Here is an 11,148-nt window from a genome sequence, read left to right as displayed (position 1 = left end):
CAGACAGAGAGCAGCAACCAGCAGATAGAGAGATTGAATTCTATGTGGTAAAAAAAGAAAAGAAAAAATGAAGGGGTTAGAGATACGAACGAGGCCATAATAACAACCTAGTTGGGACAGTCCTTTTGCTTCGGTTCCATTTTCTCCAGCTGCATCGCACAGCTTCTCTCTGCATGAATGAAGGTGAATCTGCAAGAAACCTCCCACTTATTTTATTTTCAGCTCACTTTCCCATAATTACTCCCCCCCTAAACTGTTTGCACAACAATGCCGCAAAACATCTGCAAAAACAGGTAATTATTGTGTCAAGCCAAACTAATGCATTTTATATGGAGACTATGCTTCACCGGCAGCAATTATAACACATTTCCCTCTTGCGTAGCCCCTCACTCCCACCTCTCTCACCCTCCCCTCCTCTGTCTCTCTCTCTCTCTCTCTCTCACTATTTGTCCCTCTCGTTCTCTCTTTCTCTCTCTCAGAAATGATTACTTGTTGGATAATGCCTGGCATCACATGGAAACATAGAAGTGCTTATTGAAGTGTGTGTGCTTGGATGCATTTGCCACCTTGATAGCTTGCTGAGCAGAAAAGACACACTGGCCAAGCTTGTGCCTAATTCATTACAGATGAATACTTTCGGTTTACAAAATTCAGCATTAGGATAATACTAAGTGCAAAAAAGTTGTTTGTGAAAGAGCTTAACTCATCTACTGCATTCAAGCAATAAACTAGGCTGTAAACATATATTACAGCTTGAATGTGTGGTAGTGTTATTGGTGAAAAATATTATATTATTGTAAGTTTTAGTGCTCCTTCAAGACAACTTTATATTAAACTACACATACAATATTATCAATCCATTGTAAAATCTTTGTGACACAATGTGAAAGTTGATCTGCTCAGGGTGATCTATTCTTTCTCAGAGAAAATACTCAATTCACCCATGCATGCTCCGCACACAAATTTGCTAGCAACTGTTGCGAGATTGGACAAGCTTTACAGAACAATGGCAAAAAACCTAACCAAACTTATGAGAAATTGTACAACTGTCGAAATACAGAATTTTAGAGTGTGTTATATAAGGAAAAAAAAGAAAAAAAAACAATTTTACACAATATCCCCCTTACTTCAAAACATACTCAGTCAGTCAAGTAACAGAACTCCATGTCACCCAGAATGTCTTTGACTTTTACTACTTGTATTGCCTTTTTTTACTAAAGAAGGCATGTTTGGACACTAAACATACCTTGGTTGATCAACTACATTTGGGTTAGAGAGGAATTATATAAATTAGATTATTTTGTGAACCATTCCTTTAATGTCGAATGCTATTTATTTTTTTATGCATGTGAAAGGTGAAGCTGTCAGAACAGATACGTTTTTTGTTGTGTAATCGAGCACAGTGTTAATTTTGATTACTTTCAATTAGTGACAACAACTCACATAAACACACAGACACACACAGGCAGTGTTTACACCTGAGACTACTTCCATGTGCCAGTCGTGTTCTATACCAACGTTCTTTATGTGAATTGACAAATATTTGGCCGCTGTCCAAAAAAGTAAAAAAGTATCTCTGTTTTAACAAATTTATTTGCCCTTTTTATTGTGTAAAAATTCACGATGAATGAACCACTGTAAATGCTCCAAAATTGCTTATAATAAGATCTGTTTACTTTAAATTACATTAAAAGTACAGTTAACATTCCCATTTTGGAGACACTTTTTTTTTCCAATAGCAACGATATATAGCCATTATCACTAAACACATGCAGGTACATTAATAAGTCAGTAATACTCTGTACTGCACTTTTGAGTCTGAATCCAAATGCTATCATGACGGTGACAGACAAAGCAAAATCTATTTCACTTCACCTTCACCAACCTGAATCTGCATGCATAAATTTAGATTTAATAATCAGCCTTCAAATATCACTGCCGACAATGACGACACTATTGTAGTTCATGAATAGTAGTGTTCAACACAGCACTCAGCCTGTGTTCCCGGTGAGAGAGCCATTCGGCGTGTGGCGGAATGCGAGGCAGCCAGGTCCCTGGCGAGCCGTCCCTTTCACCTGGTCAGCGGGGAGGTGGCTGAGCGGGCCAGCATGCCAGTGGGGGGGAGCTCCTCCTGGGGTAAAAAGCAGCTCTAGTTGCCCCCCTGCTATCCGCCGTCGCCCCAGAGCCGAGGGTGGAATTGAGGGGGGAGGCGTCTTCCCCTACTCACAGACCTGCCGTTATCCAATGGTGAACGGTCGGGTGCCAGGGGCCTTATTTCCAAATACAGTCAGCTAATGCCGAGTGCAGAATCAATGCTGTAGTTTGTCTCCCTGCAAGTGGGATCCCATCTCCGCATCTGTCAATGTTGTGCTGGCACCAGTTCATATAATAAAGACACAAATAATAACAATTTATCATTAGTTTTTTCAGGTTTTAGTGAGTATTCTTTTCCATGCCATGCTTTTTCAGTGAAGTATCATATGAATGATTAATATAGGATAAATAAATTGATTAAAAAAGCAGGTGATGCTATTGGCCCAACACCACATTCTCTAGAGGAAACCTGTCCTCTGCAAAATGTTTTAGTGGTCTTTGAAGTTCACTGAGTGGGCAATTGTTGATGCCAACTGTTCAACTGAGAGACTAAGGAGGGCTTTTGTTCCTGCACCAATCAAATTAGGCCCATATTCTGAAAAAAAAACATACACAGAATACAACTACAATGTCACAAAAGAATTATATACATAGTTATTTTGTGACATCACAAAAACATTTAATTCAAAATAACTGATTTTGTCTGTCAACTGCCTACAGCAGTTTAGTCTCACTCTTTGACATTGAAGTTATAAGGAGTGTTTTAGCCTGAACTAGATTTTGAATGAGGCATAATACGAAGCCAACCAAACATTTAATTCCAATGGATAAAGAGAGGCAGGAAAAAAATAAATTATGAACAATTTCTGGCATATAAACCCACACGAATGCCATAAGTGGATTATCTATGTGTCTATCTGTCTATCTGTCTTCATTGAAACATTCAGGGGACACCATTTAGATACAGCCTGAGGTTGATAACAGTAAAATCGGGCAAATAATAGGACTCAACACTGACAAGCACATGTTTGCGTGTTCACAAGCATTTACACACAGTTTGCATTTCAGATCAGCTTGGTTTACATAAGGCATGGCAGGGCTGCTTCATAAAGCACTGCTCACACCATAAGATAAAGATACAACACTGTGTACCTCTGTTGACTCATTGCATACACTCTTCATGGCAGCAGCAGTGGAAAGAGAAATACTGAGAACATCCATTTGATCCTTGGCTCAAGTATAAGCACAGCATAAACACTACAATCTAACCTTGAAAACCTATGATAAACAACACATACTCCTATTTCTCCAGTCTTCTTCCCCTTGAACCAGACCCAGTCTGATAGGACGTGTCTCTTTATGCAGTTCACTGAGCTGTTTGTGTCATAAAATTGAGCTCTCGCAAGCCTCTAGTTCTCTCATCAGTAATTTCAATACTGTCAGTTAAATCAAAGAAGTAGGCTGTGTAGTCTATGTATGCAGTGCTTATCATTCACATGCATGTGTTAAATGAAATACTGATCATTATTTAACATTTCCATTTATAGGTGTGGAATAAAGACTGAATCGAGGCTTCAGATTGAGAGTTTAATAGGTCTTAAACATGATGCACCAAACCAAAAAGTGTAGTTTTGCAAGTATTGAATACATTTGCACAGTTACATTCTAATTCAACATGTGCCTCTGTGCAGTGAAATATATCATTTGTATTTGATATTGTAAACTGAAATTTCTTTTTATTTGAAGTCAATTAGTTTCCCTGAATTTTATTTGTAATCATTGGTGTCTTGTAATTCATATTCATTTTGAGGATTTTTTTTACTCCTCTTTGAAGAGTCTTTAAAATAGTTTTGGACTGTTGCTAAACTGCAGCTTTATGGCTAGGGTAACTCTTCATCTCAAATATTGAACATTAATCAGACCAATAACCATTAAAAGATCAAAAAGGCATCATACAACAAGACTCCAGACATGGACAATCTTGCATGCTTGTTAATGTAGCATAGTGCAGCTCCATACTGTATTTCACAGTTATTGTAGCAATCATCTGAACTGACTTTATTTAGTTCATGTTGCTGGTCATGTTAAAAATTACTTGTTATATCATACAATTTTAAAAGACTAAATTCTTCTTTTCTTGTAATCTTTGATTACAGTGTATTGATTTTTGCATTTTTGGAGTTTTAATTATATCACTATGCACCAGCAGGTGGGTAAAAATAATATTCACTAGTGAATATTCTATATTCACTCCTATAAACGTGTGAATATGCTCAGTTAGCTCAGAGACCCTCCCTGATACCATATTTTACTCAGAAATACGTCACAGCATCACTGTGAGAAAGCAAGGTAATGGCACAAGATACAAACAATAGTATCTCAAAGTATAAACAATGTAAATGTAACTTAAAAAGGTACAACGTGGTCTCAATTGTGTATCTTAAATGCGTTTTAAAGGTACTTCACATTCATGTTTCCACGGCAAAGGTGCATATTGTACCTCTTCCTAGCTCAACTGTTTTTTTAAACAGAAAAATAAAATAAAAAGCCTGGAGTCAAGACATAGCTAGAACACTATTTAAAGAAAGAATTGCAATAGCACCTGCTAACTAAAGGCACTGAAAACAGTACCACCCTAGTGATACCATGTGTACCCAAAAAATACTTCAGAACTTTTTTTGTGCAGAAGTAAAATGCACTATGATTTCCTATTTACATTGACTTTAAACAGTACCTCTATGTGGGTTTTCTTTACTCTCTCTGGCATTCTCTAAAGCATGTAATTTTTTTTTTAAAAATGCAATAGTTTTAACTGTGTTTTCAGCTCTAGCCATTCAGTGTGCTGGCATAATGAACTTACTGTGGATTCAGAGCGAAATCCCAGCATTCCCTTTAAAACAACACACACCGAGCACTCCATTCAAGAGTTCCAGCATCTATTAAATACACAAATATGGAGGTCAGAGGTCAATTAATGCAAAGAATGTTCTACACACAAATTACACGTTAGAGCATTACAGAGGAGGTCAACACAGAGAGAGACTTTGGATATTAATGCACTAATTGCTCTGTTAGTATAATGAAGTGGTGGAGTCTATTTAGTAGCACACAGAGAAACAATGTTAGTCAAAAGACAGCTATAAGATGCCTCAATAAAAGTAGAATGGGTCTTTTACAATCATGCTTAATGCTTGAATGGAGGGGAGAATTAATCAACAACACATAACTCACCATAAATACATAATGTAGAATTATACAGTCTCACCAGATGCCACTGACCACTCAGAGTGGGCGTTCATTTGAAGAGCAAATATCAGTCACCATTGACTTATTATTTTAGAAATACAGGTAGACATAAAATGTACTTACAATGTTTTCCCACAGACCTTATCGTATTTTGATCTTGGGCTGTAATCACTGTCTCAAATGAAATTCCTTGAACAGCCACAGGGAAAAAAAAGCACAGAAATAACTGAACACGTCAAAAGCCCGTTGTTCAAACTGATACAGTAATGGTTACTTCTGTGTTGTTCGTTCACACTACATGAACACTTCACTAAAGCAACCTGTAATCAGTAAATGTTTTAGAAACATGTTAGAGCATTTAATTAACTCACACTGAGGCACACAGCAGGACAGCAGAACGTTAAGGGATTATCGTAAACTGATTTGCTCTGGAAACAGCTAAAGCTGCAACGTTCAGTTCATCGAGTGGAGTGATTTGGTGGCCGTAATCATGGTTTAGTAAATTTAGAACACAGTCACATAAGAACGATGCTCATGGCCTTTGATTGAATTAGACATGCATATTACCAACACAGACAAATCTACAAACAGTACAAAGTAGCATGCAGTCCAAATGTATCATCTGTCATGGAAATATATAGAAAGAAATTAGCCACATATCTTCATCATTTACAATTGTACAGTGCTGTTAATTGTATTATTGCCATTTTGCAATACTATAAGTATTATCATTACTACACTGCAAATAATGGTATACTTTAGTACCAAGATGTGAGCAAATTGACTTATTTTAGAAATATAGCCCCCCCCCCGCCTTTTGTAACAAACTTAATATTTTGCAGTTTCCAGTGTATATTTTTGTCACTCAACCTTGGCAGCTTGGCACACATGGCTACTACATTTTATGTTCATTATGGATAGGTATATGTGTATATTTTTAGTTGTGTACTTTATTATTTTTAGGCTTTATTCTACTCTTTATATATTATTTTAACATTATCTTCAGCATAACAATCTCACTGCACTTTTATAAAGACAAATGTGTTTTGTTCTTTTTTATTCTATTCTACACTGCATTTGAATGCTCCATCTAAATTTTATCATGCTAAGGGCTATATTAAGGGACTGAATCTTTTAGTTCTAGTTGATCCTTCATAGTGGTGGGAACTGCCTGAGCTTCAGGATTAGGAACAATACCTCTATATGAACAGCGTTCTGGACTGTGGGCAACTCGCCACACCGCGACAAGACAACGGCCTTATTTCTGGGTCACAGCTGTCGCCGAACATATGCACACACACACACACACACACACACACACACACTCAAAACACAAATACACACACACAGAAACACACATCATCCTTCGCTCAATATCCACACTTACTGAATGCCCCAAAACCGCCACAGCTCCTGGGAACTACACATCTCTAAAGTGCATGTAGATAATAAAACAAAACATTTATTAAAGACATGAAACGCCAAATATATGTGTCATTTGTGGTAACACATACAGAAAAAAGTCTACTCACAAATGTAGTTGGTGAGACACATGAATTTTCTATTGTGAACTTTATAATGCTGTGACACCATAGAGGCTCTTAAACTGCTTTTTTTTCATTTTCAATTTTCATGTGTATAAAGAACAGCATAATTAAAATTACATTAAAATGTAATTAAAATATCTAATACGTAGTGAATTTGTTGTGAAATATTTTAGTCCAGATCTGATGAAACAATAATAAATAGAAAAGGTTTTACTTCTCACAAAATCTTGAACACTAATAGTAAGTGCAATAAAAAAGTAGTAATTTACATTGTCTTTCCATTTTTATTAAAAAAATTGTCCTGTAAAGTTCATAGAAAAAAAATGTATCATTAGCATTTAGCATCAGAGAGTATCCTCAGTTTGTTTTTAGTCAAAACATCACATTACATTCATTTCAACAAAATGCCAGCCTCTCAGTTACCCATTGGGGTGGTTTGATGTACTTAGGCATTTTTTGAATGCAATCAACTGAGAATGTTTTATTCTGGTTCACCTCCCAGTTATCAAAGGCACATCATTTTGGTAGGAACATAATTGTCTAGTTTGTCATGTTTTGCTTTTGTTGACAAAATGGGCATTAAGCAGTGTAACTATATGAAGGGTAGAATAAAGGTCTCCACCTGCATGTTTTGAAATTCAGTCAAGACCTATACATATCAAGTGGCTCAAAATAAAAGTACTGATCTAGTATCAATCCAACTCCTTCCCTAATCTCATATAATCACATCATATACGTACACAGAATCTTACATTAGATCATTTTAAGTAAATAAAGAACCCAAATAAGCACTCTGACCCTGAGAAGTCTGAGCTCAGAATTTCTGTATATTTAGATGTAGACAATTAAAAACAGAGCGACTATAAAACAAGAGTGATTTTAGTGATCTTGTTAACTCTTCAACATGACATCCAATTGTCTAATCCACAGTTGAAGACATTTTTTGATTGTTGCACTCAAGTCAACCATCTGGACACTGACATCCTTGGCAATGACAACACATTAATTAGCATGCCATGGCCAATTTGCTGATAAAGATCTTGATTAAGATTTGTTCGAGGCCCCTTTCAAGACACACTCCCCTCTGAATGTGAGATTGAGAATCAGTGGAATAATTTGCTGAATTCATGGATTTAGCTTTTGATATCTAAAGTCATTTCAGCTTGAGAGCACTGTTCAACTAACTGTCCATCCTTTATTTTGGATAATTTATTGTGATAATAGAGGTTAAGTGCCACGCTCCATGCTTTATTAATAAACAATATGCAGATAGTTACTGACACATTAAAAACTAGAAACAGTTCATTAAATCAAATTAAAGTGCATACTTCATCTGTTTTTGTGAGCTATTAACACCTCATAAATAAAACATATAACTGATATTTGACTCCACAGTTGTATGGGATATGATTTCCTTCCACAATGGATGCAATAAAACTGTGTTAGGGAGCCCTCTTCTGGACAAATGTTGAAAATGCAACATCAATATTTCTCAAAGTTGTTCCTTTCTTCAATGTATTCATTGTTGTACTCTAACCTGGATACAATATTGCTTGTTTCCAAAGCACAAAGTGTTCCTATTACGTATAGCTTAAAGTATAAAATCAGTGTCACATTTTAGCCTTTAGCAAAGGCAATGGTTCTATTCAGAACCATGGGTTCTATATAAACCCAAAAAGGGTTCTACCATTGTTATGATGTCAAGCTTGTTATAATAACTCTTTTTGGTGCTATATATGTACCACAATGGAAGTGTTTGTTTCAAATATAATAATTAGTTAAAATATATATGCGTATTAATGGGCTCCCATTTTCATTAACTTCAAAAGGAGTTGACAGATTTAATTATTTGACTCAATCACGTACAAAAGCTAAAAAAGCTTTTTACAAATGTTTCTTTAGCTATTTACGTGTACAACTGAAGTGCCAGCAGCTGCCTGTTCTATTCACATAAAAAAGTGCCGTTCATCATTTTTTTTACTCATTATTTTATTATTAGTTATCTTTCCCATATTCAAAATGCTTGAGAAAAAAATAAATAAAATAAAATGGACTCTCATGCATTCTCATACTTACTGAGGGTCTTAAAAAAGAACCACAAATTAATTCTACAATAAGCTGAAGGTTCATTCTCAATTTGGACAGAAGATGAATTTTATCAGACTGGCCTCCTTTTCAAGGCTATGTGGCCTTGCTTTCTGTATAGTTCAAGGGAGACATAAAGAGTAATATCAGTACTTTAATGTACAAATAAATCGCTTCTGCCTCAATGAAATGATCACTTTTCAGGAGAAGGACAAAAAATTCTTAACCTTAAGGAACGTTAACATAGTGAATTTTTTGTAGGAAGAAATCATTTTAGACCATTTTATTGGTCCATTCATCATGAAACGTTTACACAAATGTAAAGAGCAGCTAGAGTTTTCAAATTGTGTTAAAAAATCGAATTATGATATGGCATCATCAAAACATTACTTTTTATGCGCTGTAGTCTTCATTTTGTAAGTGGTCAGTAATGGAGTAACTGACATGGAAAAGTTTGAGAACCCTTTCATAGAGTGATGTCACACAAATACCTGAGGCTTAGAGATGCTAAAAGTACTTCAAATCTAAAATAAAATGACCAAAATTTTTTTTCAAGCGATGCTATAGAAGAACCACTTCTAGTCCTCTAAAGAACCTTCAATTAATAGTTCTTTACAGAACCATTTTTCTGTAAAAGAAATGTGCAAGCTGTTTTAAAGTTTAAAGAACATCCATATTATGTAAATTAAAGTTTTCTGTGTGTGAAGATTGCATGTCCAAGCTAAGAACCACTTATGTTTCAAATGTGTGATGTAATTTGTGCTATGTGTCATATCGCAAAATTATACTGACAGAATCTGAAAGAAAACATCCTGTATTTCTCTTTTTCTCTCTCCCTCTCTGACTTCCATGTCTCCTCACTCATCAGCCGACTGACACGAGAGGGCGTCTCTGTTTGGGTGCTCTCCCTGCTGCTTCTCCTCAGGCGGATGTAGAGGACAGAGAACAGAAGTGGAACACCATCAGTAGTGAGCAGCTGCTGGCACCCTGACCCCTCTCCCCTACACCCCCACCCCACCCACCCACACATACCCAGTGTCTTGCAAATGACCACATAACCTTCACCAAATTGGGAATCCCCCTCGGCTACTGAGGGTGCTCCATCCTAATGGGACAGTAAATCACCAGCGTGCACACAGAGAAAAACAGAAAGACACACAGGCGCATGTACACACTACATGCGCGCGCACACACACACACACACACACACACACCTACTTTCAAATGTTAATGATCACACTCTGTTCTCTCCTTGTATATTTCCATAAAGAGCTCGGAGGCCCCTTCAGAATAGAGCCATATGGACTGTGCAACAGGCCTTGCCTTAACCGACCCCTGAAAGGTTCTGCCAACAACCTAACACAAACTCACACAGACATTACAAAGCGACAGTCAGAAGTCAGGCAGCATTCTGTTGAAGAACAACAGTAAAATATTGTTAAACAGTACCTACAACATAATGGAGAAGGCACATGTGAAGTGAAAAAGTAAACAAAGAATTAATGTTAACATAAAAAAAACTTTACAGTACAATACAAATTGGAAATACAAGTGAATCAATGGGATGTTTAAACTAGATTTGGGTCTTTCCCCACTGACAGCAAAGCATAACCAGTACTTCAGAATATACTGCATGGAAGAATTATCCCTCACATATAGTTAAGCTATTACTGAAACAAATTAGAATTACTTATATCTAGGTCAAAAACTCTTCCCATATTGCAGTACGGAAATATATGCAGTATATGTACGTCTAACACAGTTAAATGTTTTGTGTTTTCCCTAATTTAACACACCTGGACAAGTACACGATGAGCTTGTTAATTAGTTAGTGAGCTGAGTCAGATGTGCTTGATGAGGGAAGACCACTAACGGGCAGCGTGTGGGAGCTCCCAGGACTGTAAGCCGTCTTGAAATGCCCGTCAGTGGGTGTAGTTACTCCTCAAAACCTGTAGATGGCGCCGTTGGCTCGATTGAAGCCCTGGGCTGGACAGACACTCCCTCCTGTGTTTACCTTTCCACACAGGCTGTCCCGAGATGGCACAGTAAACGACAGAATGATCTGTTTGTACAAGCTTCATTTTGCTTAAAATTACAGTCATCGATATGTAACACTTTGTGGACGGATAACCGTAGTTCTAGGCCTGTATTTCACCACAAAGATCCGCCACAATTC

At 36.8% G+C, this 11,148-nt stretch overlaps 1 long non-coding RNA gene across 2 annotated transcripts; it reads right to left on the bottom strand.

The window, feature by feature from the left end:
* Positions 1 to 1,600: 1,600 nt before the first annotated feature.
* On the bottom strand, positions 1,601 to 11,032 carry LOC118803171. 2 transcript variants are annotated; one of them, XR_005006834.1, is made up of 5 exons: positions 10,769 to 11,032; positions 6,538 to 10,328; positions 5,464 to 5,529; positions 4,955 to 5,030; positions 1,601 to 2,370 (listed from the first exon to the last, which is right to left on the bottom strand). It is a non-coding gene; the product is annotated as an uncharacterized LOC118803171 (long non-coding RNA). The 2 variants fall into 2 exon arrangements; XR_005006833.1 differs by having other exon boundaries at positions 6,538 to 11,032.
* Between the last annotated feature and the right edge of the window lie 116 nt (positions 11,033 to 11,148).

Source organism: Colossoma macropomum, unplaced genomic scaffold (assembly GCF_904425465.1).
Source record: "Colossoma macropomum unplaced genomic scaffold, Colossoma_macropomum, whole genome shotgun sequence".
In the NCBI taxonomy this organism is placed as follows: domain Eukaryota; kingdom Metazoa; phylum Chordata; class Actinopteri; order Characiformes; family Serrasalmidae; genus Colossoma; species Colossoma macropomum.
This window is presented reverse-complemented; position numbering and strand designations above follow the sequence as displayed.